This window comes from Ixodes scapularis, unplaced genomic scaffold, assembly GCF_016920785.2.
Source record: "Ixodes scapularis isolate PalLabHiFi unplaced genomic scaffold, ASM1692078v2 ptg000476l_1__unscaffolded, whole genome shotgun sequence".
In the NCBI taxonomy this organism is placed as follows: Eukaryota; Metazoa; Arthropoda; class Arachnida; order Ixodida; family Ixodidae; genus Ixodes; species Ixodes scapularis.
Window position 1 is genome coordinate 13,420 of NW_024609985.1, and position 27,253 is coordinate 40,672.

Sequence of the window (27,253 nt, forward strand, 5' to 3'; positions counted from 1 at the left end):
GCCAGTTCTTGGGTATAGGCTGACGCTGACTTGTCACTCAACCGGGCAAGCCGAGCTGCAGGCACCACAATGTTGCCGAACAAACTCTGCGCAGAAATATAAAAAAGTGCCACTGCCTTATTATCAAGAATTGTTGTATCGGAGGTCTTTGCAGATACAGATGGAGAGGATAGTTGGGCTCACGGCACATTACTTCGGAACTAGAGTTGTATTAAAAGATGGACAGAAGCGAGCACAGAAAGAAGCACTTTTCTAACAAAACATACCGACAACATGAGCTACGAATATGCACTGTTAACTGGCAACATGAATTATTGTTACCCAACCAATTTATCGGAGGAGAACCAAGACATATGGCAAGATAAGAAATTAAAAAATTCAAACTTTTTTTTGCAGTTTTTCTTTCGAACCCTGAGGGAGTTCTGTCTGGCAGATGTTCAGGGCATAGTGGCATATATCAAGATGATGCCAGTAGGCCCTGAAGTTCTGCCAGAAACCTACCTGAACTTACTGGGAGGTACCTGTTAGCCTTTAAATTAAAGCTTGAATACCTGTGGTCTGGAAATCCTTTTCTCCATCCGGAAAGCAAAACGTCCTAGTTCTACTGTGGTTAGCGGCTCAACGCGGTGCATTCACCATTCTTCCAGACATGGTCAGACCAGGGAAGATTCGCTCTTCGTCCCAGGCAAGCAGGTAGCCAGAAAGGTTTTATTGTGGCCTCCTCTACCCTTCCACCATCTATGGCACTTTGTCATAGGTACCCGCCCTCCCCCCTGCACAAGAACCTGGCTACATGCCTGGTCAGCGGAGCACACGAGGAGTGAAAGCGCACATGCCATGCTATTCCATGGGCGGAGAAAAGCCCCGGAAACGGCCGCAGCGGTGTCTGAGCTGGTGCTGTTGTGTCGGTGATGGCATGTTTGTTTGTGTTAGCAGTGAGGACTTCTCATACTGGAGTTTCATGCATCATTTCATTTTCTAGTGAAGTTACAGCCTCTTAAAGTGCTGTCGCATTCCGCGTGAACAAACTCAGTACATGCTGTCTCCCTTAACACATGACTTCTGCTGCGATTGCTGTGGTTAAATATCACCCCTCAACATTATTCTGACATAATAGCTATTTAGTAAACAAAGTACGATGTGAACGACAGGCAAGTATAATACACTGCAGTACTTACAGCATTAGAAACTGCTTGTGGCACCACACACTCCTGCCTTAAAATCTGGGACTGGAATGCATCCAGTACAGCTGAAAAATATATGAAAAAGACACCAGCGTGCCCGCCATGCATATAGTTTAGAAAGTGCTTTAAATTTTTACAAATGTCTGAAATGTTGACATAGATTAAACTTGGACAAAGCTGTGTACTTGGCCAGAGAGGCCAAAGTGCATGCAATTTTCAGCAATAGAAAAAAAAAAAGGTAATAAAGTGTCCAAACTGCTGCAATGGCATAAATGCACCCCCAGGCAGCGGCACTGCACTGTGACCCCCCTTCCAGGGCTAAAACATTCGCCTACTAGCTTCCCTATTTGACGCGGGGCGGGGTTGAACTTCGCCTGGTAACATAAAAATGAAAATATGATGGTAAAAAGTTGATACTGTTTTGCTCTATGTCGGGCCTATTTAGGAAAATTAAGAAAGTTTATATAGTAACAGTTTTACTCAATTTGTTTTTATATTAACCTATCTCGGATCGTATTTCAATCACAACAGTTTTTGCACTCTCAGTTCCCATACGCTTAAACCGATACAAGTATGCCGAATCCATTTTCGGAAATAGAGTTTCAACCAATAAAGGTCAGTATTTTAAAAACAGTCTTGCCAAAACCCGGTAATGTCTGGTTAATTTTTATCTGGCTTGTTCCCGCCATACCGGGGAAAAGAAGAAACCGACTTTATCGCACTGTTCCAAGCTTCCCTCTGGTTAGAGGAATATGTGCAATATATTTCTTGCCGCTGGTCTTGCCTGTACAAACTCCATAGCTTTGACAGTGCTAAAAATGAAAAGGAAGGAAGGGAGTGCCAGAACTATGCCCGAGTTACGCGATTTGGAAGTGTGACTTCCCAACGGAAGTTGCAGCTAGCAATAGCTCTGTTCGATTCGTCGGAACTGGCTGAACTGGATCTGCACTAGTTCAGTCCCAGTAGAGGAAGTGCAGGACTCTGACCATGCCTCACCATAGAACTTCCGGTTGAATCATATGGGCCAGTTCCCGCACTACTTGAACCAGTTCCGAAGATTCAAAGAGACCTAACATCCCAGGCAGCACCGAGTTCTGGGCCAAAACTTGGCTTGCGTCTGGCAGTTTAGGGCATTAAGAAGCCCGAAGAAGCCAAAGTAGTGCCAAACCTGACCTCCCTTGGCAACAGTCTGGGTATCTTGGCCCTAATTCGCCAAACAAGTGCCAAACTTAGGCTTCGCCGCCGGGTAGTTCGGCTGTCGTCTGGCATCTTCGGGCCCAAATCGCCTAAAAAATGACAGATTTAGGCTTACTGCCCGGTAGTTCGGCAGATCTTTGGCATTTTTGGGCCAAAATCACCAAACTAATGCCAAAGTTAGGCTTCACTTTTCGATAGTTCGGCTATCACCTGGCACATTCGGGCCAAAATCGCCACAGATGTGCCAGAGTTAGGCTTACTACCTTGTAGTTCGGCAGAGCTTTGGCATTTTTGGGCCAAAATCGCCGAACTAATGCCAAAGTTAGGCTTCACTTTTTGACAGTTCGGCTGTCACCTGGCACATTCGGGCCAAAATCGCCAGAGATGTGCCAGAGTTAGGCTTACTACCTTGTAGTTCGGCAGAGCTTTGGCATTTTCGGGCCAAAATCGCCAAACTTATGCCAAAGTTAGGCTTCACTTTTTGACAGTTCAGCTGTCACCTGGCACATTCGGGCCAAAATCGCCACAAATGTGCCAGAGTTAGGCTTACTACCTTGTAGTTTGGTTGAGATCTGGCATCTTTGGGCCCAAGTCGCCAAACGAGAGCCCAAGTTAGGCTTCGCTTCCCGATAGTTTGGCTGTGATCTGGCAGCTGCGGGCCAAAGTTGCCAAACAAGTGCCAGAACTAGGCTTACTGCCTTGGAGTTCGGCTGATGAAATATTTGATGTACGCGGGTGGTCTTCATCTTAATTAAATAGAAATCAAGTTTTATTCGGCTGGCAACTTTATCCTATTTTTGGTGTCTCTTGATTTCTGCAGTCCAAAGGTTGGCTGAATGTTTTGACGCATCTGGAGCAGGCTTTGCAAACGCAAATAAATTGTGCCAGAGGTTGCACTCGCGCGTAGGTACACAAGCCAATATCGGGGCGCGCCGTGAGACTAGTTCGACATTATGGCGCGTTCACACCGGCGATGCGATCTAGTCGCGCCATAACTTTCATCGCAAAAGCGACCATCGCGGGCAAAACGTGACGGGTTTTGAGCAGTCGCTTGTTGACCCGACTTTTTACGATGCACTCTAGTCGCGGAGAGGCCGAGCCAACCAACGGCGTTCGGAGCGAGAGTTTTTGAGAAGCGAATCGCCAACGAAGGCGTTGGACTCGCTCATCGCGCACGCCAAATTGACCAACTAATTACTTCTATTTTTTTTTTTTTTTTTTTTGCGATGCGATTTAGTTGGATCGCTCGACTGCTTACATCCCCGGTGTGAATCCGCCTTTACAGAAAGTGCTGCCATTGAGCTAACACTGCGCAAGACGGATGTACGCACGTTTCCACAAGAGATATCATTATTAGGCGGCGCATTGCAAAAGCGAGCGTGGCTCTGTGCGTGTCTTGCATTGTGATTGAGCACTGTCAAATCCTAGCGATAACAAAGAGCGGAAACGACCGGGGCTCCGTGGCGCGGCTCCCGCATCACGCATGGGGAATGAAAATAAAATCCCGGAAATTGTACTATTTTACCGTGTTGATACTTTTTCAACATTAAAAAGTGGAGACACAAAAGGGACGATACAGACAGGACAATCTGAACTTTAAAGGCCGGTGTACAAACGGGACGTTCTACAGAGAAGAACCTTCTCTCCCGAAGCTAGGGGACGGGGAGGGAAAGGGCCATCGTTGGGTGGAAAGAGCGTCTAGAGAATGGGATTAGCCTCGGGGCGAGCCATCTTCTCGAGAGGGAGTGGGGACGGAACAAAGCTGCGGTGGGGGTTCCGGCTAAAAGGTGGAAGAAAGTTAAGCTTGTCAAACGGCGACCTCAGATCCGAGGACGGGCACTTTAGAGAATTTGAAAAAAGCTGCTTGATTAGCCGGACGACCCAGTGCGGTCTACTGGTTCTAGAAGGTGACTCGCATGAAGAAAACTCGTTTTGCTCGAAAACTCTAAAAGCATTCTGGACGTGAACTCTTGCCACAAATAAAAATAACACATGCATGAAAAACTACGAAGGCAACTAAGCTTTCTCCTATGATGGGAGAATGCGTGAGCATTACAGGCGGAGTTATGTTGGCGCAACTTGCAATAAAGAAAGAAAAAAAAAAGTTATGTTGGCGCAACGGACAGCGCGCTAGTTTCACGATCAAGCGGGCCTAGCTTCGAAACCGGGCTGGTTTTTTTTCTCGTGTTCTTTTTTTTACTTCGTTTATTTTTTTTTTTTTTTTTTTGTTTGGTCACGTAACAAGAAAAATGACATGAACAGAATTTTTTTTTTGCCACGTCACCAGATTTTTTTTTTATTTCTCCTTTCCTTCAGTTTTTCTTTCTTTTTTTTTCCTTTTTTTCGGTTTACGCTTCCTATCGCAAAACTCTTTGCACCTATTTCGCGTTAAATTGGCGTTAGCCAAATCGTTTTATTTATGGCAGGGAGTTCTGCCGTACGTATTTTATGTTACTATTACCAACCCTGGCTTGCAATTTCTGCTATCCAAAGGACTGGACTATGCCCTTGCTCCACGGTACGTTCCAAAACCTGACTTCATAATTGAAATTGAAGAGAAACTCAGACATGTGCACGATGTCACAGGGGTAAATCTCGCGAGAAGCCGCGTTGTCAGTGTTTCGAACAATGTGAAACCGGCCGGGTCAAATTTAGATCAACAAGAACGCATTGCTCTTAATGAGTTGAAGTCAGACAGCTCCATCATGATTTGAAAGGCCGACAAAGGAAAAGGAACCGTTGTGCTTGATAGGGATGACTACATGAAGAAGATGTATGAAGTTATAAATGACAGTCGCTATTTCGTGAGGCTATCAAGAGATCCCGCTGCTAAGTCCGAAAGAGAGTTAGCTGACCACCTTCGAGAGCTAAAAAAGAAAGGACGCATCAGTGACGACCTATACCGTCGTCTCTTCTCCCTTGACGCCGCGACACCCAAGATGTATGGACTCCCCAAAATTCACAAACCGGGTTGCCCCCTACGCCCTATTGTATATGTTATTGGTTTATCCACTTACAGCCTTTCCAAATATCTGGTTATGATTCTGAGCCCTCTTACGGGAAACAATGAGTTTAGCGTCCGGAATTCCCGTGACTTTGTTGAACTTGTACGCGCTCAGAACCTGCTACCGCACGAGGCTATGGTATCCTTTGATGTGATTTCATTATTTACGAATGTCCCCAACACCCTGGCGGTTGATGTCGCCCGTGACCGGTTGTTGGCAGACCAGTCGTTGTCCACTCGCACAACCCTCCTAGTTGATGACGTTATACTCCTTTTGCGTTTTTGTCTCAACCAGTGTAATTTTAGTTTTAATGGGGACATATTTCATCAGGTCAGCGGATGCCCTATGGGGAGTCCAGTTTCCGTAACCGTCTCGAATCTCGTCATGGAATATATATATTGAGGAAAAGGTAATGTCTGGCATTGATTTCCCCGTGAAGTTCTACCGTCGCTATGTCGATGACACTTTTGTAATAGTTAACAGAGAGAACGTAACCGATTTTCACCGCAATTTGAATAGTGTCCACCCCTCAATTCAGTTCACCTGCGAACATGAAACCGATAGTACCTTGCCGTTTTTTTATGTGCGTGTCCATAGAACTAGTGAATCTTTCTCTAAGATGGAGACATCCGTATATGGTAAACCATGTGACAGACAAAACTTTCTTGACTACCACTCTCATCACCCTACTCAACACAAAAGCTCAGTTGTAAGATCGTTGCCTTCATCGTTCAGAAACAGTTCCATCTAACTCAACACTTAGCGATCAAGAACTTAGCCATGTGCGGGAGGCTTTGAAGAAACGTAACTACCCCGACCGGTTTATCATTCGCGTTAAGAAACAAATGTCCCGTCGGCGCCCGGATCGAGCCGAACGAACACGTGACGTCGTGTGCATCCCGTACGTTAAGGGGGTTTCAGAGGCATTGGGACGCGCCCTTAGGCCGTTGGGGCTACGAACTGTATACAAACCCTACAGAACAATTGCCAATATTATCTCCAAGCCAAAAGACCCGACCCCGCCAGAGGCAGAAAGGGTCGTGATCTACCAGGTGCAGTGCAAGGAATGTGACGCTTCCTACATTGGAGAGACGGAACGAAAAAGAAAAACAAGACTAAAAGAACACGCACAGGATGTCGCCAATTCCACGAACGCCGCCCGCTTCAAGTCCGAACTCGTCGACCATGCCTGGACGTCAGGACACCAATTTGACTTTGACAAGGCGAGGGATAAAAGGTGGGGACTGAGGAAGCTGCTGGAATCTTGGTTCATCCAGAACGACAAACGCGGAAGTGATTTATCGCTGGTAAACAAGAACCGTGGCCCCCTGCCGGATGTGTACACAAACTTTATGCCTAAATAGCCGAACTTTTTTCTGCGACTCTCACTCGCTCTGCGCTCTACTGAAGATGCCTCCCGCATGGGAGGCGAAACGTTTAATTAAATTGTTATTTTTGTGATGTCAAGCCGTTTTTGTTATTACATTTATCATGTCTTCGCCCGGCTTCTGGAGTATTTTTGCGCTCCTAAATTCACCGGTAAAGGCCCGTTCACACAGTTGCGTTCGGAGCGACCACTACGCTTACGAACGAATGCAACCGGTTGGAGCGACAAGTTACCATAGCAACGAAGCGCCAAACGGTCGTTTCGTTCGTGTTCGTTCGCAACGCAAGGAGTTGAGCCGGGCTGAACTTTTTCGTTACGTTCGGGAACGACGGGAGCGACAGACCAATCACAGGTCAAGGAGCTCGGTCGCGCGCGTTGCATGCCGGTCGTTCCAAGCTCCTTCTATTTGCAAACATGGCGTCGGTGGTGATCGTCGGCAGGACGGTGTGGTGAAGGCTCATCGTTCCCCGTAAAAGGGCTATCCTTGACTGAATTTTCGTCGTGTGTCGTAAGGATAACCCAGCACGTACTAGAAAAGAAGATCCACCTACTTGTGCGGCGATCTCGTGGCGGCACTCTCAAGACAGCAGAAACGCCCGTGCCGTCGTGTTTGTTTACTTCGACTACAGTGGTGCTTTCTTAGCATTTGTGTCCTCAAACATCACCCGGATTTCTTTTTTGGCGCATTCCTTGCGTGTGCTCAAGTTCAAGGTATTACTGGTGCGTACCGTACAAAGGATGCGAATTTTTTACTCGTTTTCATCGCCCGAAAAAGGTGATTAGTGTTAGCAATCCTGAACGCTCGCATCGTCTGTCAAATTATGTTTCTACGTTGCTATATCGTTGCTAAGATTACATCGTCTTTTATAATCGTAAAAAAGGCGTGTGGCGAAATTTGTACTGTTGGCAAAGTCGTGTATTAAAGTCGTGATCGTCCAAGACGGCGTACTGCATCTTTTTTTCTTTTTTTAATGCACTACCCTGCAAGCGTATCCTGAAATAAAGAGTAATAAAGCTTGAGGTCATAGAAGACGGTCTGTCTATTTTCTGTTACGCAAGTGAGTGGCAGCGCGTCCCCTTCTTTTTGGAGGCACCGCTGAAACAGCTGACGGCAACGGAGAGGCGGTCGCCGTGCTGCCGACCCGCTGTCGCTTGTTGCAGTGGTAGCAGGAGTACGCGCGGCGCAGAGCGATCGTTCCGGTCGCTCTGGTCACAACGAACGCAGTCGCGGATAACGGGTTCGTTTTAGATGTCTGAACCAGCCTTTACACAGCTACTGTAGGCGCACAGCAGATCTTCGTGACTGTACGCCGTAGCCGAACCCTCGGGCTGCTCCGGTGAGGACCCCGCTACCCTGCGTCGGGCACGAAACCGTCCGCCATGTTTGTAAGCGCAGCTGGGTCGCTTCCTATTGGCTAGGAGCAAGAGCTGAAGCTCGTTTGTCATTGGCTGTTGCTTCGTATGGTTGCATGCGGTTGCATGTGTGTGTACACGTCGCGCACAGTTGTCGTTGAAGTCGCAGCGGTTGCATTCGTTCGTAAGCATAGTGGTCGCTCCGAACGCAAATGTGTGAACGGGCCTTTAGACAGCCATGGGAGGCCACTGCCAGCGAGTGGGGACAGAAAATAATGAAATAATGAGGCTTATCGGATGGCGACAAGCCCGAAAAACATAACCACCCCGTCCATTTCGCTTTCAAGAAAGGAGATTATCTTTCTGAGGCCCTCAATGGAAGCTGAACGCTGACAGACTAGGCAAGGCGACAAGGTCACCGGCAGAGAGAGAGAGAGAGAGAGAAGTCTTGCAAAAGAGGAAAAACCATCGTTGGAGTTACAGCCATGGGCCGAACGGTCATCGTTGGATTGGGGGAGGGGAAGGGGATAAAAGGTGATAGAAGAAAAAAATTGTGAAAAGAGAGAGGGAGGTTGTTTCGCCAAAGCCGACAAGCGGGGCGCGAGGAGCCACAGAAAGTGGCTGGCTTTCCTTTTATTCCCCTTCGACCTCGCCTTTTGCAAAGCCTCCCCACCTGCTTTTGTGTCTTCGTGTGGCTGTCAGCGAGCGCGACAGCCGCTTTAAGCAAATCAAAAGGGTGAAGCGAAACGCGTGACCCAGCGTGACCTCTCTACGTAGGACGCGTAGGACAAAAACGTTTGGACGAAAATTTTTCACGTGATTTTCTCTCTCACGCTGATGGGATCTCTGGGGCTGTCGTTTTCGCCGTTTGCCTAGTTATAGAAACAAGCGGGCCACGTAGGTCCGGTTTTCGAACTGCTCTTCAGTGTTCTGTTGCTTACGTGCGCTGCAGACGCGACTGTGTTTTTTCGTCGTAAACGGTCCGAATACGTCCATGCCAATTTTTCGGTAACAGCCATTTTTTGCATCGGAGTTCGTGGAATATTTGTGATGTGTTTGTTGGACACGCTTCGACAAAAACTGCTCTTCGCCGACGACGAGACGTCAGTCCTCGAATCCTCGAATGTGTTTGTGGGGTGCCTGAGTTGGATTATGCATCTATCAAGGATTACAGGATATCGCTCTTTTGTTAGTAAGAGCACTGCAAGCATGATTCTGATAGTCGTCCTGCTTTCCTCTCAATCTCCGCGGTTTTTATGTGATGAGTTTTGCTTGGCATGAGGACAGTGTTAATTGTATTTTATAATTTGCTTTTCGTTTTACAGAGAAGTGTGACCTTTGTAAATATGCTGAGAATACACTGTGTGCAATGATTGTTGTTTAATAAACTTCTGGGGGCGATCGAAACAAATTTGTTTCTCCGTATAAGTGATTGGATATGCAACAAATGACATGCAACGTACATATACTTGCACGACGTTCGGCCAATACGAAGCAGACGCATCGTACAGTTTTCGCACAATATTGCGCGAACGCTAGGTCGGGGCGAAACAGCTGTACGGCAATACCTCCCGGGTATCAAACGGTGGTACAAAACTGGACAGTTGAGCGATATTGGAACCGACTTTCTGCCGGCACTGGCACGATACTGCAAAGTATTGCCGTGCTGCTTGGGAACGGAGGTGATGACATCTTACCATCGTGTTTCCAACGCTTGTTTAATTTATTTCTCTTCTGGGACGCGTGAAAGAGCACTTCTGTGACACACCAGAGATATTCGAAACTTGGGCTGGCCTCTCGGCTTTGTTTGCCACTTTTGGCACTTATTTGGCACTTCAGTGGGTAGCCAGAGAAAAGTCAAACTTCGGCATGTCCCGAATCGACAAATTAAGATTTACTGCGGCAGTTATGGCTCAAGTCTGGCACTTACTTTGGCGCTCCTCTGGCGGACCAGAGAAACGCCAAACCTTGGCACGTCCCAAATACCGAAATTAGGCGTTGCTCTGGCAGCTATGGCTGAAGTATGGCACCAACTTTGGCGCTCCTCTGGCGGACCCGAGAAAAGCCAATCTTTGGCACGTCCCAAATACCGAAATTAGGCGTTACTCTGGCAGCTATGGCTGAAGTTTGCACCAACTTTGGTGCTCCTCTGGCGGACCCGAGAAAAGCCAAACTTTGGCACGTCCCAAATACCGAAATTAGGCGTTATTCTGGCAGCTATGGCTGAAGTTTGGCACCAACTTTGGCGCTCCTCTGGCGGATCAGAGAAACGCCAAACCTTGGCACGTCCCAAATACCGAAATTAGGTGTTACTCTGGCAGCTATGGCTGAAGTTTGGCACCAACTTTGGCGCTCCTCTGGCGGACCCGAGAAAAGCCAAACTTTGGCACGTCCCAAATACCGAAATTAGGCGTTACTCTGGCAGCTATGGCTGAAGTTTGGCACCAACTTTGGTGCTCCTCTGGCGGACCCGAGAAAAGCCAAACTTTGGCACGTCCCAAATACCGAAATTAGGCGTTACTCTGGCAGCTATGGCTGAAGTATGGCACCAACTTTGGCGCTCCTCTGGCGGACCAGAGAAACGCCAAACCTTGGCACGTCCCAAATACCGAAATTAGGCGTTGCTCTGGCAGCTATGGCTGAAGTATGGCACCAACTTTGGCGCTCCTCTGGCGGACCCGAGAAAAGCCAAACTTTGGCACGTCCCAAATACCGAAATTAGGCGTTACTCTGGCAGCTATGGCTGAAGTTTGCACCAACTTTGGTGCTCCTCTGGCGGACCCGAGAAAAGCCAAACTTTGGCACGTCCCAAATACCGAAATTAGGCGTTATTCTGGCAGCTATGGCTGAAGTTTGGCACCAACTTTGACGCTCCTCTGGCGGGTCAGAGAAACGCCAAACCTTGGCACGTCCCAAATACCGAAATTAGGCGTTACTCTAGCAGCTATGGCTGAAGTTTGGCACCAACTTTGGCGCTCCTCTGGCGGACCCGAGAAAAGCCAAACTTTGGCACGTCCCAAATACCGAAATTAGGCGTTACTCTGGCAGCTATGGCTGAAGTTTGGCACCAACTTTGGTGCTCCTCTGGCGGACCAGAGAAACGCCAAACCTTGGCCCGTCCCAAATACCGAAATTAGGCGTTACTCTGGCAGCTATGGCTGAAGTATGGCACCAACTTTGGCGCTCCTCTGGCGGACCAGAGAAACGCCAACCTTGGCACGTCCCAAATACCGAAGTTAGGCGCTGCTCTGGCAGTTATGGCTCAAGTCTGGCACCAACTTTGGCGCTCCTCTGGCGGACCCGAGAAAAGCCAAACGTTGGCACGTCCCAAATACCGAAATTAGGCGTTACTCTGGCAGCTATGGCTAAAGTATAGCACCAACTTTGGCGCTCCTCTGGCGGACCAGAGAAACGCCAAACCTTGGCACGTCCCAAATACCGAAATTAGGCGTTACTCTGGCAGCTATGGCTGAAGTTTGGCACCAACTTTGGCGCTCCTCTGGCGGACCCGAGAAAAGCCAAACTTTGGCACGTCCCAAATACCGAAATTAGGCGTTACTCTGGCAGCTATGGCTCAAGTTTGGCACCAACTTTGGTGCTCCTCTGGCGGACCCGAGAAAAGCCAAACTTTGGCACGTCCCAAATACCGAAATTAGGCGTTACTCTGGCAGCTATGGCTGAAGTATGGCACCAACTTTGGCGCTCCTCTGGCGGACCAGAGAAACGCCAAACCTTGGCACGTCCCAAATACCGAAGTTAGGCGCTGCTCTGGCAGTTATGGCTCAAGTCTGGCACCAACTTTGGCGCTCCTCTGGCGGACCCGAGAAAAGCCAAACGTTGGCACGTCCCAAATACCGAAATTAGGCGTTACTCTGGCAGCTATGGCTGAAGTATAGCACCAACTTTGGCGCTCCTCTGGCGGACCAGAGAAACGCCAAACCTTGGCACGTCCCAAATACCGAAATTAGGCGTCGCTCTGGCAGTTATGGCTGAAGTATGGCACCAACTTTGGCGCTCCTCTGGCGGACCAGAGAAACGCCAAACCTTGGCATGCCTCGCATTCCCAGATTAGGATTTACTATGGCAGTTATGGCTCAAGTATGGCACCAACTTTGGCACAACTCTGGCGTACCAGAGAAGAGCCAAACTTTGGCATGCCCTAGGATCGCCCAACTAAGGCTATAGTTAGGCACCGTACTTTGGCACTGATGAGTGCCATGGTGCAAAAACCTAACTGCGCCAAAGTTGGGCCCTTATGTTTGCCAGACCTCTGCCCAAGTTGGGCATTCCTCTGGCGTGCTACCTGGGATGTTTGCCCTTTCAGCAAATAATGACGCGTGACTATTAATTCAGATCACGGCAGGCTCTCAGTCCGCCTAGAAAAGAAACGACTGCATGTTACATTTGAGTAACTCCATGTAAAGCTTATATTTAGTTACTCGTCTCATTAAAGCGAAAGCCGTATACTCTGAATCTCTTGAGTGAAACTGAAAGGACAGCAAAAGAAAAGAAAATATGCGTCGATAGTTGACGCAATTTTGGGGAAACTTGCTTAAAAAAGATATGTGGAATTAAAAAAAAAAGAACTGAAAACACAGAGCCCTAACTATAAGTGAATTCCCACCATTCATTTTTGGCAGCAGCGCATCCTGAAGGGAAGCCAGCCTTTCGTTGGCCGCCTTTTCTCTTTCTTCTGCAGCGCTAGCACGCTCCTTTGCATCTGTGGCATGCTCCTCGGCAACACTGGCGCGCTGCTCTGCAGCACTGGCGCGCTTCTCTGCAGTTTCTTTCGCCCTTTCTGCTATTTCCAACTGCCGTTTCAGGCACTGAACTGCTATATTTTCAGTGGAAGGGGCAGTTTCAGTAACAATGTGGGCTGGTGCAGAATGAGGCAAATTCTCGCTTCTCTCAACCAGAATCTGTAAAACAATCAAAAATATAAGTGGCAGTAATGATACAGAAGGTTAGAGTGCCTCTAGATGCTATCTAAGAAAAGTGAGTAATGGACCTCTCTCCAATAAGTATTAGTGCAAGTATGTATTTATTGTCGAATCGCTTCACTTGATTGATGCTATTACCGCAAGGTACTGGCTTTTAGGTATACAACGTATTTCATGCGTTCATACAAATTTTTATTACTAGTAGTATAACAGGGGTGACTGCACCTACATTAGTTAGGTGCAGCTACTGCTTTTTGGTGTAATTTATTTGTTAAGCACCAAAACAGCCATGGCAGGCACCACATTTGCCTGTGTTAGACCCTTTAGAAAGAAGGGTGCCCAGCTGTGGAATGCAAATGCAACTGGCCACAGATGCCATGCTGAGAAGTATTGCGCCCCTCATGCCAGTCTCCCTACGCGTGCATTTCGCAGACTTACTAACCGCACCTTTGCGTTTCGTTGCCAAATGTAATAGGTAAAGGACTTTTTGCTGCTCTCATTAAAACAATTCTGTACTTTTCTTGTTCGACCGTTACTTGAGGACTTGGGGCCAGCCGTCACGAGAAGCAATTGCCCGACCGACAGGTCGAGGCCCAATTCTGCTGAATTGTTAGCTGTGCTTGGATATTTATTATTCAAGTGATAAACCGAAGTTAAAGTTACCGGTGCTTTTGTTCCTAAATAGCATGTGGCTGTTTGCTTTGAATGAGGCTCTGTTCGAGAGAAAAGTGGTCTACAGTCGGCCGCAAAATTTTGCGGGACATGAGAGCGCCAGCCAAACTGCATTCCCGCGCATCCCGCATGTGCGGCCTTTAATACTAGGAGGGTTGTTCTGTTACCTGGCTTCCGTCCGACGCGCTCCCGATTACCGCGACCGGCGCAAGGTGCCGCTTCGCAATCGCTAGGCAGTGAGTCTGCTTAAAGGGATGCTGAACCGAAATCTGAATTCCACAAAACGCGGCGGCGAAAGCGTGCAACGGGATACAAACACTAAAGCATCACTCATACAGCGATATCTCGAACGGATGAAGGTATTTTTTTTTTTTTTTTTTAAGAAAAGGAGGCGCATTTGAGTGGTATGTTAACTTCTTGTTTTTCCGAGAAGGAGAGGGAACGACCTCGCGTCTTCTCCGCCTCGCCGCCTTAAAGGGCCCATGAAACGATTTTTGGGTTGGGATAAATCATTTTAGATTGGGATTTTACTAATAGAACATCGTTCAGTGGGCCAAAAGCAAAAAGGTAGAAAGTCAAAAGCCTGACAATCAGTGCGAAAATTTTAAAACACAGCGGACTATTTCGTTCCTCCTCCCCTTCGTAACCGCTCTGCCTTTTCACTGAGATACATCCGCCGTCCCAAAAGCGTGTCATCGGGTCCAAACTGACGTCACACAAAACCGGACCTCATTTAGTCCCTTCACCCCTACGCTGACATTGTGGTGGAAGCTACGCGCTTGCCGGACCAATCAGCCACCTCCGTTTCATCACCTGACTTCATTCTCTGCAGCCACATTTGCCACGCTTACGTGGGAAAAGTGTGGCTAGCCCAAGGAGCACGTAGCTTCCACAGCAGTGTCAGCTTAGGGGTGAACGGGCTAGGGAAAGAAACTTTTGTCTGAGTTTTGAGCGACGGGCTAATCTTCTAGGGGGACAATGGCTCTCTCCGGGTACGCAAACCAGGCTCCGAGCGAGAGGGGCCTCCCTTGTTTTCGTCTTCTTGAACTGTTTGGTGGAATGCGCGATTTATGAGTTGAGGAGGAAAGCGAAACAGGAAAAAGTTGGAAACGCGTTTCATGACCCCTTTAAAGGGGCGAAACGAAGAAAGCAGGAAACGAGATATATTGACGTCACGCGCCTCGTCGGCCTGGTTCAATCTTGACCTCTTTTTCCAAAAATATGGCAGTGCATTCGAGATATCGCCTTACGAGTAGTGTTGCAGGGATTGTAGCGCCCCGCCTACAGCTCCCGCATTGTTTTCTGAAATCCAAATTTCGGTTCACCATCCCAATAACCCGGGGGGTGTCTTTCGGTTTTCATCGAGTTCGGGAAAACAGGTTTGGGGGTCACTTTTCTATGTTTATCGGCAAATACCGAAAACGCCGAACCCTAAAAATAACACACACAGACTAGCACTCACCTTTTCTATGTGGCTTTTCTTTGCACGTGTTATATGAAGCAAGCAAGCTCCCAACTTTAGTGTTGAGTAAAGAAGACGTACATACCCCTCATAGAGTGGTAAACAGCTGATTAACCATATAATTAGGGTTCCGTATTTTCTGTGTTTATTTTACCTCAAACTCGCAGGCGTTTTTTTTTGTTTTTTTTTGGTGTTTATTTGCAGCCCGCCGTTCTTTCGGGTAATTTCCCTTGTCGTGACAAGATGCCTTGGCGTAGTAATTAAAGGATGCGCATTGAATTATCCATCGTTTCGGATCCCACAGCCGCGGCCATTTTGACAAACGGATCGCCTATAGGTATTGCTCCTTCCTGTATCCCTACCTGGCTGGTCACGTGATCTTAAAATCGCCCTCATAGAGGTTAACGGCTAAAGTTAACCGTGTTCCTTGCAAACAGACCTTGATCACGAAGCCGGTAGTTGGTACTGGGCCGGTTTGCTCATCTTGCGGCCGCGGCTGCGGCTGCGGCCAAGAGGGATTTTTATGTCACGTATACACAACCGCCGCTTTCGTTTTGCGCGATTTTTCCTTTATTTTGGCTTATATTTCCCTTCCCGGCCGTAACTTTACCTGCCGCTCCTAAAGTACGATGGGGCGGATAATTAGACTTCAGTCGAAACCCTCTGCAGTCAGTGTCTGCGAGCGAAATTAGACTTTTGTACTCGAAGCGGCAAGGACTTCTCTGCCATTAGGACGCAAGGACGCGAGGTACTTCCCTGTCCCCATGGAGCTCGTCACGTGACATAAAAATCCCTCTTGGCCGCAGCCGCAGCCGCAAGATGAGCAAACCGGCCCTGTATTGATGACAGGCGTATAGGCAGGGGAGTGGCTCGCCCTCGTCCCCTCCCCGCAAAAGTCTTGTTTTGCTGGGACGACCTCCTCTCCCCATCCATGGTATTTTGTCACATGTACCCCCCCCAAATTGAACAAAATCCTGGCTATGTGCTTAATTGCTAGTGTGACAAAATATTACTTGCCCGCTTCTCTTGTATATCCTGTCGCAGGCGCGAGAGAACCCTGTCTTCAATTGGCTTGGCTTTGCGCTTCTTGGTTGTCTGCTGACCAAAATTAACGTCTTTCAGAAACTTTGGATTGCTTCACAAATAGCCAAAGGGCAACATCTGCTAAGGCCACAATAGCAACAATGCCCGGTTACAGAGGCAACAATCGTCTCCAGAATAGTGCAGCGCACAGGGCTCTCACCTCTTTCTCTGAGCTCCGTAGTAAAATAGCCCTGTTTGTCTCTTCAATGAATGAATCACAACGCTGCTCCAGTTCACTTCGAGTTTCTGAAGGCCAAAAAGAGCACAAAAACTTCAAGGTAGTACACCAAGAGTTGCCAAATTCGTGTACATTTTCCTACTGAATATTCTTTACTTCACTAAATCGTGGTTTACATAGACGTAATTAAACAATCTGATCTCAAATATATAAATGACAACAGTGGACTGCTAATTGTTGTCGGAGCACTAAAAGCATTGGCGAACTTTCCAACTCACTTTACTCTTGGGGACCACAAGATTGTGTTCGTGCAAACGTCGAGCAAGAATATTGGTTATTTTGCGTACGATATTGCTTACAATCAAAAAGCGCTGTTACCATTTTAACTGTCATTCGCTAAAACGTCATTCGCTCATATAATATGGACCTATTTTATGGAGTGCACCCTTGAAAAAAGAAATAAACTAAAAACTTAACTGAAATGCGAAGCCCTGATGAATTGTATTTGCGTTGCAGATGCTACGAATAGTGCATGCAGCAATGTTAGGCTATTTACTGCAGCACGAAGTACGCCAGCAAACACCGAACTGGGGAGGCGTTCACTTGATCGAACGACGTTTTAGCAAATTAAAACGAAACCACGATGTTTCGTCGAATGACACTTTAGAGAATGGTGGCGTTCATATTAGCGAATGGTTCTAGTTACATCGACAGCTCAGTTCGTAATGTGCCGCCTTGTCTGTCGTCGCGACGTGGCGTAAACGAGGGGTCCGAGTATGTTGGCACGCGTCCCAGTGATACACCCGCGACGAAGCGTCCCTACAACGTGCCGCCGCCTACAAACAACAGTAAGCAGTTACGTCGACAGCTACGATTAGCTTTTTTTCTGTTATGAGCCACCTTTTCTGTCGCCGCGAAGCGGCGTGAACGGGTGGTCCGCATGTGTTAACACGCGACCAAGTTGTACACGCGTGACGAAACATTCCTACAGCCTACAAAGAGCCATTTGCTAACTACAAACAGCCATTCGCTAAAACGTCCATTCGCTCGAATGATTTATATTCGCTAAAACGTCATTCGCTTATATAATACGGACCAACTAAACTGTGGGCACGAGCCATAAAGCGTAATTTCAAAGATCGAACGTAAACTAACTTTCCGCTTTCAAACAAGCATTAATTACTTACTTCCGAACTCCACCACCTGCGCAGGGTACAGCGTCGTCGTGCCAGTGGCTCGTCCTGTCTTTTTATCCCTGTCGGGCCAATAAACTGTTACCAGGTTCGCTTTCTGATCAGCATTCTCGTACTGGGGCCATATGCTTGACTGGTGAACTCTTGGGTCATAATTCTTTATAATGGAGGCAATTCCAACGGCGAGCGTGCCGTCATCAAACCGGAAGAGGGCGAACTTGCACATTTTGAGTCAGTACTTACGCGCGCCTTTTTCTGAGGTGAAGCTAAAGTTACACGGAAATCAACAAGGGACACCGTGACACACGCACGTGTTGCAGATGTTACACTGTATGGCAGTGTTGCCAACCTATTTTTCGAAAATACCCCACGGCAGCGTCCAGAATACCATACATTACCCTACGAATGTTTCTTATTACCCTACGTTTTACCCTACGAGGCAAATCTTTGTTCATATAATACTGTTGCATGGATTATGATGCTACAGGGTAATATTAATACAGTACAAAGCGACAGGGCACGCATGCACGCGCATACCTGCGTTCATAGAGTTATTATAATGTACGCTAGAGGTTCAACTGGCGCTAGTGTCTATGCGACTTCCGTGACGCAAATTGAAGCAGACAGCAACCAGTCTTCTTTTGCGGTGCTCCTGTGCATTCCTATGGGAAAACGCGCGTGCATTTTGTCTCTTCGCCGGAAAATAACACGGAACACTTTGGTTATTTGGGTCGTACCGAATAGTATGTACCTTGATTAACACTGTAAAAGTGTAATTGCTTTAGTTAGTGCATTTTTCTTCATCAGTGACCGATGTTTAACTTCGCTACATTTCAGTCCCAAACGTGTGTTCCGCAGCAGGTGTGTAAAAACAAGCGACGATTCGAAGCAAAATTACAATCGAAAGGAATGTAGAGTGTGTTCAAGGCTCGCCAGCAATCCGGTGACGCTTATATATTGATAATATGCCAGTCCTGTCACTATATAAAAATGACCCCGTTGTGCATGAGCGGATAAAAACGTTCAAAACGTAGAGAATAAAGTCCGTGGGCTATAAAAGTTGTCTCTTCGTATTTTTTTCTCTGCCGGGCAGCTTTTATCGGGCACTTGTTCTCAAAGATTTCGAGCGTGCGAGTGATATTTTGAACGTAGAACAAGCAGCTTCGCTCAGAGCAGAAAGAATAAAACGGTACTTACTTATTTAAAATAGAAATAGATTACGTGGCCTTCAATTAATTTTGATCGTATATACACGTGTAGTTCCTGATCCGGTGTTACTGCGTAGTTCTTGCCGTCTTTCTTAATTTCCAGATGTCCTTCGTTCGTTTGGCACGTATATTCCCCACGCTGAAAAGCGCCGACGTCGTGTTCGCGCTAACAGTGTCCGACAGTGCACATAAATACACGTACGAAGCTGTTTTAGCACCGTTTTTAATGCGACGAATTTGAAAGAAAAACACCGTAACTGACCAATTATTTCGTCGGCCTGACTGAGAAATGTTCCAAGCTACCTAGAACGTACGAATTATTCGGGATATTTGCTCTTATGATCGAGCGCAGTGAGAAAATGCACTCACTTTTTCCCATAGAAATGCATTACCGGAAGTCAATTTTAGACTGGTTGCTGTCTGCTTCAATTTGCGTCAGCACACTAGCGCCACTTGAACCTCTAGCGTACATTATAATAACTCTATGCCTGCGTTATTCTAGAACACCATGCTTGCATGTGCGCTGTGTAGCATCAGCACAACAGTGATGTAGCGAGCGCACAGATATCCTCAACCAACAGTCGATTTGTCGTGAAATTAAAAACTGGGCTACGTGGAACCAACACTCGCGGCGTCAGACAATGTGGCTCATTACAAAAGGAAGCTAATCCGAATGGTATATTAGCTTCTTTGGGTGTACTGCCTAGGGATTCGTCAAACTAAGGTACTATTTCGACAAACCAGGCTTTTACACCAGGGGAGGATAGGAAACCGGCGGCTCCTCCGTATTTGCTAAATTTTCATTCGATGAAACGTCATTGTTTCGGCTTCGTTCGTTAAAACGTCGTTCGCTCAAGTGAACGCCTCCAGGAATGCACTCACTTGATCAAATGACGTTTTAGCGAACGCCCACTTTTTACCGAATGACACTTTAGCGAATAGTCGGACACCGCGAAGTGGCGCGTTTTCGGGTGGGCCAAATGGGTTCACATTTTTGTAATGAGCCGCCGCAGACTGTCGCGCGAAACGGCGTAAGCGCAGCGCCGCGGCCCCCGCTATTCGCTACAACGTCGATTCGCTCAAATGTCGCTGTTCGCTAAAACATTCGCTCAAGCGGTATGGACCCGTCCTGGGTGGGCTCGGGATGGTTCCGCCCGCGGTGCCGCGTGTTTCGCAGGTGTAACAAGGACTGCCAAATGGACCAGTCATCAGAAAAAAAAAAAATTGGCGGGACCATTTCCACTGGGAAGATACCTCTTCTGGCTCCAAACTTCCTAAGCGCAACCCCACCTCCTCCCACCTCTCCCACTTGCTCCAGCTCTCCAATACTCTCCAACTTAAGGAGCCTGCATACTCCAACTTGGTGTGTGGTGCTCTCGGTTAGCACGTCTTGCAACTTGGATTCTTTCGTTTTGCATGATGTTGTGGTGTGGCAGTACACGGGTTGTAAAGCTGTGCAAAACTTGCGCGGCAGCTTTTTTTCTTTTTTTTTGTTATGCTCGCCGTTGAAGAAGCAACGTCTGAAAATACCCTACTTTTAACGGGGAAATGGCCGGACGGCCCTACAGCCCTACAATACATCATAAATGCCTAAAATACCCTACAAGTAGGGTAATTACCCTACGGTTGGCAACACTGCTGTATGGACGTGCTGATGTAGCCCACTGAGCTTTGGCTTTGGATTGAAAGCCGGACCGGATAAGACTGCCAGAGTGCAGAGAGTTGATTTTAAAAGCTAAATTATTACTCCTGCCTTAAGAGTAAAGAACCATTTGTATTATATATTAAAAATAATTCTTATTAGCATATAGTTGCTTACAATAGCTGCCGTATGTTTTACAGAATGTTATTAAACCATCCAAGAACTTGGGGATTCCTCAGTTTCGGTTTCGTTCTTGTAAGTTTTTTGCGATGGTGAGACACATGGAGTGTCAGCTTGATACAAATAGCACAATTTCATATTACGCGGGTGCACACAAAAGTTTGCACAGTAAGTTTGTGCTCTAAATGGCACTTCACCTAGAGACATCTATTCGCAAGCTAAAACACACCGGTATTCTTCATTACCACTTCAACTGAGACGTTTTCAAAAACGTAGGGACATTTAGGGAATTTCCGGATGAAATCTGGGGAGGGGGTGGCTTGGGATGTTGTCGGTGGTTGGCAGCGATTCGTTCATGCCTCGCTGGTGTCTGTGTTTGCGATTGAACATAATCCGGCATCGTGTACGGGAGCTGGTATGTAGTGTATGAATGAGCGCAATAGGAGTGAATGGCGTCAAGGAAAAGATACCTAGAAGACGATGTACCTGTCGCGCGCACAACTTCCTGGCGCAGAAGTCGCGCACTTGCTGGACTCGATCTCGCGTCATCGGTCACTTCTATCCAGAGCGTCGGCAGCACTGCGTTATTCCGTGCTCTCGAGCAAGGCGACACATGTGGCTGTGGAGCGTCCCCAGATAGTCAGGTATGATACCCGCAACAATAGTATTGCTCTCTCAACTTGTTTGTGTATGTTTGCGCTTGAATTAAATTAGAGGTGTTTAAGTCGTCATCAACGTCAGTTTAGGATAGAATATTTGTACTCGAATTTAATTACCAGTGGTTTAAACGCCATCGGAGTCAGGTTAGGATAGCAGGCACGTAGCCAGTGAAGGGGGGGGGGGGGGGGGGGCGTTGCCCCCACCGCCCTTCCGAAATATTCCAATCTCCCTTCCCCCTCATACAGCATCTTGCTATGGGCGCCCTCCCCCCCTAAACAAAATCCTGGCTACGTGCCTGAAATATCATATTTGTACTCGAATTAAATTAGCACTGCTTTAATCGCCATCAATCCCAGTTTAGGATAGTATATTTTTGCTCGAATTAATTTGACAGTGGTTTAATCGCCGTCAGTGGTTAGGATAGCATATTTGTTTTTGAATTAAATTAGCAATACTTTAATCGCCATCTGTAACAGTTTAGGATAGCATATTGTTATTCGAAATAAATTATGCGCTTTAATTGCCGTCAGCGGCAGTTTTGGGATAGCATATTTGTCACTCTCATCATAGCTAAAGACAAATACGTGTTCATATTACATTGTTCTCTGCTATGGTGAAGGGGCAAAGCCAGGACACTCAAGGAGGCGTCCCTTCTGGGTCTACGTCACCACCAGATTCTGAGGTAGGATTACTACAGTTACAGCAGAAGCAGTATAGCTTGTTCATTGCCTATATGCGCGGATAATGTCGCCTATAACCATTGGAGCCACCAGCAGCTTTTCATGTTAGATGTTTATAGGCTATTCATTTTGAACTGTTTGACCAAAGCACACGCAAACCTGCGGTCAAGTGCCCTTGACTACCCGTTGAGGTAACTCCTTTGGAATAAGATACTTTGTTTGTTTGTTTGTTTGTTTGTTGTTGTTTTTTTTTTTTGGGGGGGGGGGGGGGCGTGCAAATACATTTTGTACTTAGAAGAGCCTGAGGTTCTTGGCAATACATTTTTTACCTGTAAATAAAAAATTGGTTGCATCTTTGGTTATTCGGTCAAACAGGTAAGCAGAACTCCCTTGGCTTTGGAGAAACATTACTCCTTGGAGTCAGCCTTACGGTGCAGCAAGGCAAGGATCGAGTCTTATTTTTATGAAATTGAGGGTGTTCTAAAGAGATTGAAAGATTATTGTGAATTTTCGCAGGGTATGGAGAGCGATGACACCAGCTCGAGTGAACCACAAGGTCGTAATGATAACGCCGTCCCGTCTGAGTCAGAAGAAAGAAATGATGACACCACCATGGGTGACCCACAAGGACGCAGTGGCGACACTACCCGGCGTGGCTCGCAAGAGAGTAGTGATGACGCCAACCCAGATGACCCACAAGGGAGCGATGCCGACACCGCCCCTAATAACTCACAAGGAAGTTGCGGTGTAGCTGCCTTGGTAATGGCATATAGCTTACGCCATAGGCAGAGCGACAAAGCTACAGCGGACTTGCTTCAACTCCTCGACATCTTTGCCCCCGGAAAGGTGCCAAATTCTAGGTACCTTCTCCTCAAGGCGCTGGGGGGAGAATGTGAAGTTGAGAGTCATTTTTGCTGTCCGAGCTGTGCAGGTTACTTAGGGACCAGTGCTGAACAACTTTACTGTCAAAACTGCGACACTACACTCGAGCATGATTTATGCCCGTATTTTTTAGTTATGCCGTTAGAGCAGCAACTAAAGTGCATCCTGGCACAACCCAACTTAAAATGGGCAGATCGGCATCAAGACCATCCCGAATTTCGTGATGTTTCTGATGGCTTGATGCACATGCAGCTTGCCGGCGACTTTTCTGAGCACGATATTTCGTTGCTGTGGAATACCGACGGAATTCAGGTGTTCGAAAAGTCCACCTTTAGTAACTGGCCGCTTCAGTGCCAGATACTACAACTTCACCCTGCCGAGCGTAAAAAACACATGTTGATGCCAGCACTCTGGTTTGGCCATACAAAACCTAATACGACATCATTCTTAACTCCGTTCGTTAAAGAGTTAAAGAAACTTGAAAACGGCATTCTTATAAGAAAAGGAGACAAGAACGTCACTGTACGCGTTTTTGCACTAGTTTGCTCAGTGGACGCAATTGCACGTCCGGCTGTTCGCAATAGCAGGCAGTTCAATGGCCATTTTGGGTGCGGATTGTGTTATCATCCCGGTGGTGCTCACTATGAATACATCGTGCCAGCGCCTGAGGAGAGAACTGCCTCAAAGCATCTTCAGGAAGCGGTGGACGGAACTCCTGCGAATCCTTCAAGGGGAGTTAAAGGGCCGTCCATTGTTATGGAGCTACCTCGGTTTGACATTGTCGCTGGGTTCATTCCAGATTACATGCATTGCGCCTGCCTTGGAGTATTGCGGCAGCTCTTCAAGCTTTGGTTGGATAGTGAGCACCATCTCTCCGCATGGTATATTGGTACAAGCGTAGCTTCTCTTAACAAACTGTTGCTGGCCATATGTCCACCTGTTGAGATCACGCGAACACCTCGAAAGTTTGAGGAGAGATCGTATTGGAAGGCCTCTGAACTGAGAGCCTTTATTCTCTTTTATGGCTACGTTGTGTTAAAGCCTGTGCTACCACTGAAATACTTCAAGCATTATGTGCTTTTTGCCTACGGGATTTACCTGCTCGTGCAAGAAAAGGTCTCCAAACTCGACATATGCCATTCGCGGGCACTCTTGGAAACGTTTGTCATGCAAATGGGTAGACTCTATGGAGAGCAACATATGTCTTTCAACGTCCACCAGCTGGTACATCTGGCTGATTCTGTCGAAGCATGGGGCCCTTTGTGGGCAACGTCTTGTTTCCCCTTTGAGGGGAAAAACGCTGTCCTTTTGAGCTACATCTCTGGAACAAGGGGTGTCGCTGAGCAAATTGCGACTAAATTTTTGTGGTGGCAAAACGTCATGGCGTGGGAAGAAAAGCAAGCTTCGGAAAAAGCTGGAATGTTCCTAGAAAAGATGCTTTCACAGAAAACGATTGGAAGAACAGGGATCTGTTTGCCGGAAGGGGTCATAGCGTACAAGAGGAGGTCCAGTGCAGCGTCGAACTTGAGATTCGAGCTGGCCTTGGAGAACTTGCTGGGTGCGGTGCCATCTGTTGTGACATATTATCACAGATTCCAGTCTTGCGACACCGTTTGGTGCTCCGAATCATACGCAATGCCAAAAAGGGTAAACTGTGTAGCACAGCTGAACGATGGTTCTTTCGCGATGGTGCACGCACTTGCGGTTTATCAAGATCCATCATCTTCTTCGAAAGTGTCGCACCGTGTGCTGATCGAAGAGCTAGAAACTGTGCCAATATTCCCATTCAAGGACAGCCAGCTGAATGTGACTTTCAAGTCCCTGCGCGAGACAACCCGCTCAAGGGTCTTGAGAGCGTGTACCTGTGATCAGCTCGTGAAGAAATGTGTGGTAATGAAGCAAAACGGCGAGACGTTCTTGGTAATTCCGCTTCCAAATAAAATTGAACGAGACTAGGTTTGTAGACTTGGCGATCTAACATTCGCGGCGCAGCATTCCTTTATCATTCACAAATGCATTAAACAGCTAGGCAGGTGTACAGATTTGAATGTGAGTAACCAGCACGCGAGTTCTCGATAATTTTGATATCGTTGGTATATAATGTATCATTCATGGCTTTTTATTGTACTGCTATATGTTCTCTTGAATTTAAATTGTGTTACTTGGGTCGCGGATTGTGTGTTTATTATTCCCTCTCTTTTTACGTTGATGATCTTTCACCTTGGGGAAATTTGCTGCAGTAATTTCATTCCCATTTAGATACACATGTGCTACAAAGGAGCATGATAAGAATAACGTGCTCCGACATACGACCACTGTGTCCAACGACTGGTAAATAAAAGTGTTTCTTAAATAAGAATTTTAATTTTTGTCGTTTAATTATGGGAAGCTCAAAAAGCTCTTCAAAAATATTCCCTATGGTTTGCTGCAACCTACGCTCTCCCGTAAAAGCCCAAACCTCCAGCGCAAAAAAAAAAAAAAAAAAAAAAAAACTTTCAAATCACGTTTATGAGGAAACGAACGCCTGGTGGAAATGCAGCATCCACTGAAAATTTTATGTTCAATGTATGGAGTGTGATTCTACAAGTACATTTGAAACCCAGAAAAACAAAAATGCCAGCGCGTATAACTACCGTGTAGTAAACAAGCAGTCGAAGCTACATGCAGGAGTTGGCAAACGATAAATCTAGCTTATTATTTCTCCTGATTTTCCGCCTTTTTGAAATTTACATGTTATTTTAAAATGCTGGTCAACAACAAAAACCACGCCAATAATCCCAGTAATTTTATGTTTTCTTTTACTCCTGTTTCTCATTGTAATACTTTCATGATCCAAGCTTCGTGTTTGGCTTCAATTATTTTAATTTTAGTGTCCCAATATCGCGAGAACCGCACTTGGGCCAATGAATACGGCCGTCATGAAAACCGAACACTTTCGTAGATAGCTGGCGACTGAAATATAAGCGATAACTGCAAGTAAGTCGTGGAAACTTAATTTACGCGCGCTCATCTGACACACTTTTTTTCTCAGTTATGAATCACTTCATGTCCAATTAAAGAAGCGTTTTTTTATCAATTAAAAGACGAGCATTATATATATATTCATATTTAAAAAAAAAGCCAAGCTAACAAGTATTTGCTCTAGGCTGGCCTATTTTATTTTGGACAATACTGGAAAAAAAAAAGTGACATAGGGGCCGACGTCCCATCACCGATATTATGAGGCGCCCGAAACGACTACGTCACTCTTGCTTGCTGCGCTCTTTCACGCGCGATTCTCAAATTTTGAAACGAGGACTAAACTTTTGATCGGTAATTTCTCAAAGCGAACTGTTTCAATTGGACTAGCCTTTAAAGCCCTTTACGCCTGCAATAGCAGTATGGCTATAGAACCGTTACCTTAAAAGATAATTAGAATGTCTAGTTTAAGCAATCTACATGTTGTGACAGTTCGTATATATACAAACTCATTGAAAATAGCATCCCATATCTGTGACCTCTCTTGTAGAGCAAATCTGTTCGAAATGAGATAATAAGCACAATACATTTAGTACACCTTAAATGCCTACTACAGAAGTGCACTATAAGTATGCAGTCCAGTATTTTAAACTTAAGATAATTTCTTTGAAAAGGAGGTGATAGATAAGTCGACGCCGTCTTCACTGTGTATTTGTGAAGCTTGGCGGACATTAAATAAATGCGTCAACGTCATAGTACGCTGACTAACTAATCAAGATCTTTTAATTATCTTTTAAATTACAGTTTAACGGACCGTATCGCAATTGCATTTTTGACGACACAGTATTACATCCTAACCCATTTGAAGCAATTCGCGGAAAAGCAACGGCTTTTGAGATATTCATCGTTAAAAATTGGCTTTCCGTTGCCTGGTACAAGAACTGCGCGCTGGGAAGAGCGGCAGATGTTTTATATCTATATATATATATATAGATATATATATATATATATATATATATATATATATATATATATATATATATATATATATCCGTTATTATAATTTGAGTACGCCGACTGCAAGCACTGGAAGTACACCTTTAGTATACTTAAGTGCACTTCCTGTATACTGATTTTGAACTACTTTTTACCGCGGGCAGTACGATTCTACTACATGTACTAGTTTTGTACGGACGAGTATACTTTCAGTCCACCGCCATTTTTACTGGAAGTATACTTTAAGTACACTTAAAGTATACAATCAGTACAAAGACCGCATTGAAAGTATACTTTTAGTATACTTCAGTACACTTCGAGTGTACTGATTTTGAACGACTTTTCGCTAAGGGTGGCCACTCTTTACGTTAGTATATTACTCTACGGCCAGAA

General features: G+C 46.3%; 1 pseudogene; it reads right to left on the minus strand.

Annotated features, from left to right (window-relative positions):
- LOC115331054 overlaps nt 1-22,933 on the minus strand; it is a 29,440-nt pseudogene extending 6,507 nt beyond the window's left edge.
- Nucleotides 22,934-27,253: the final 4,320 nt, after the last annotated feature.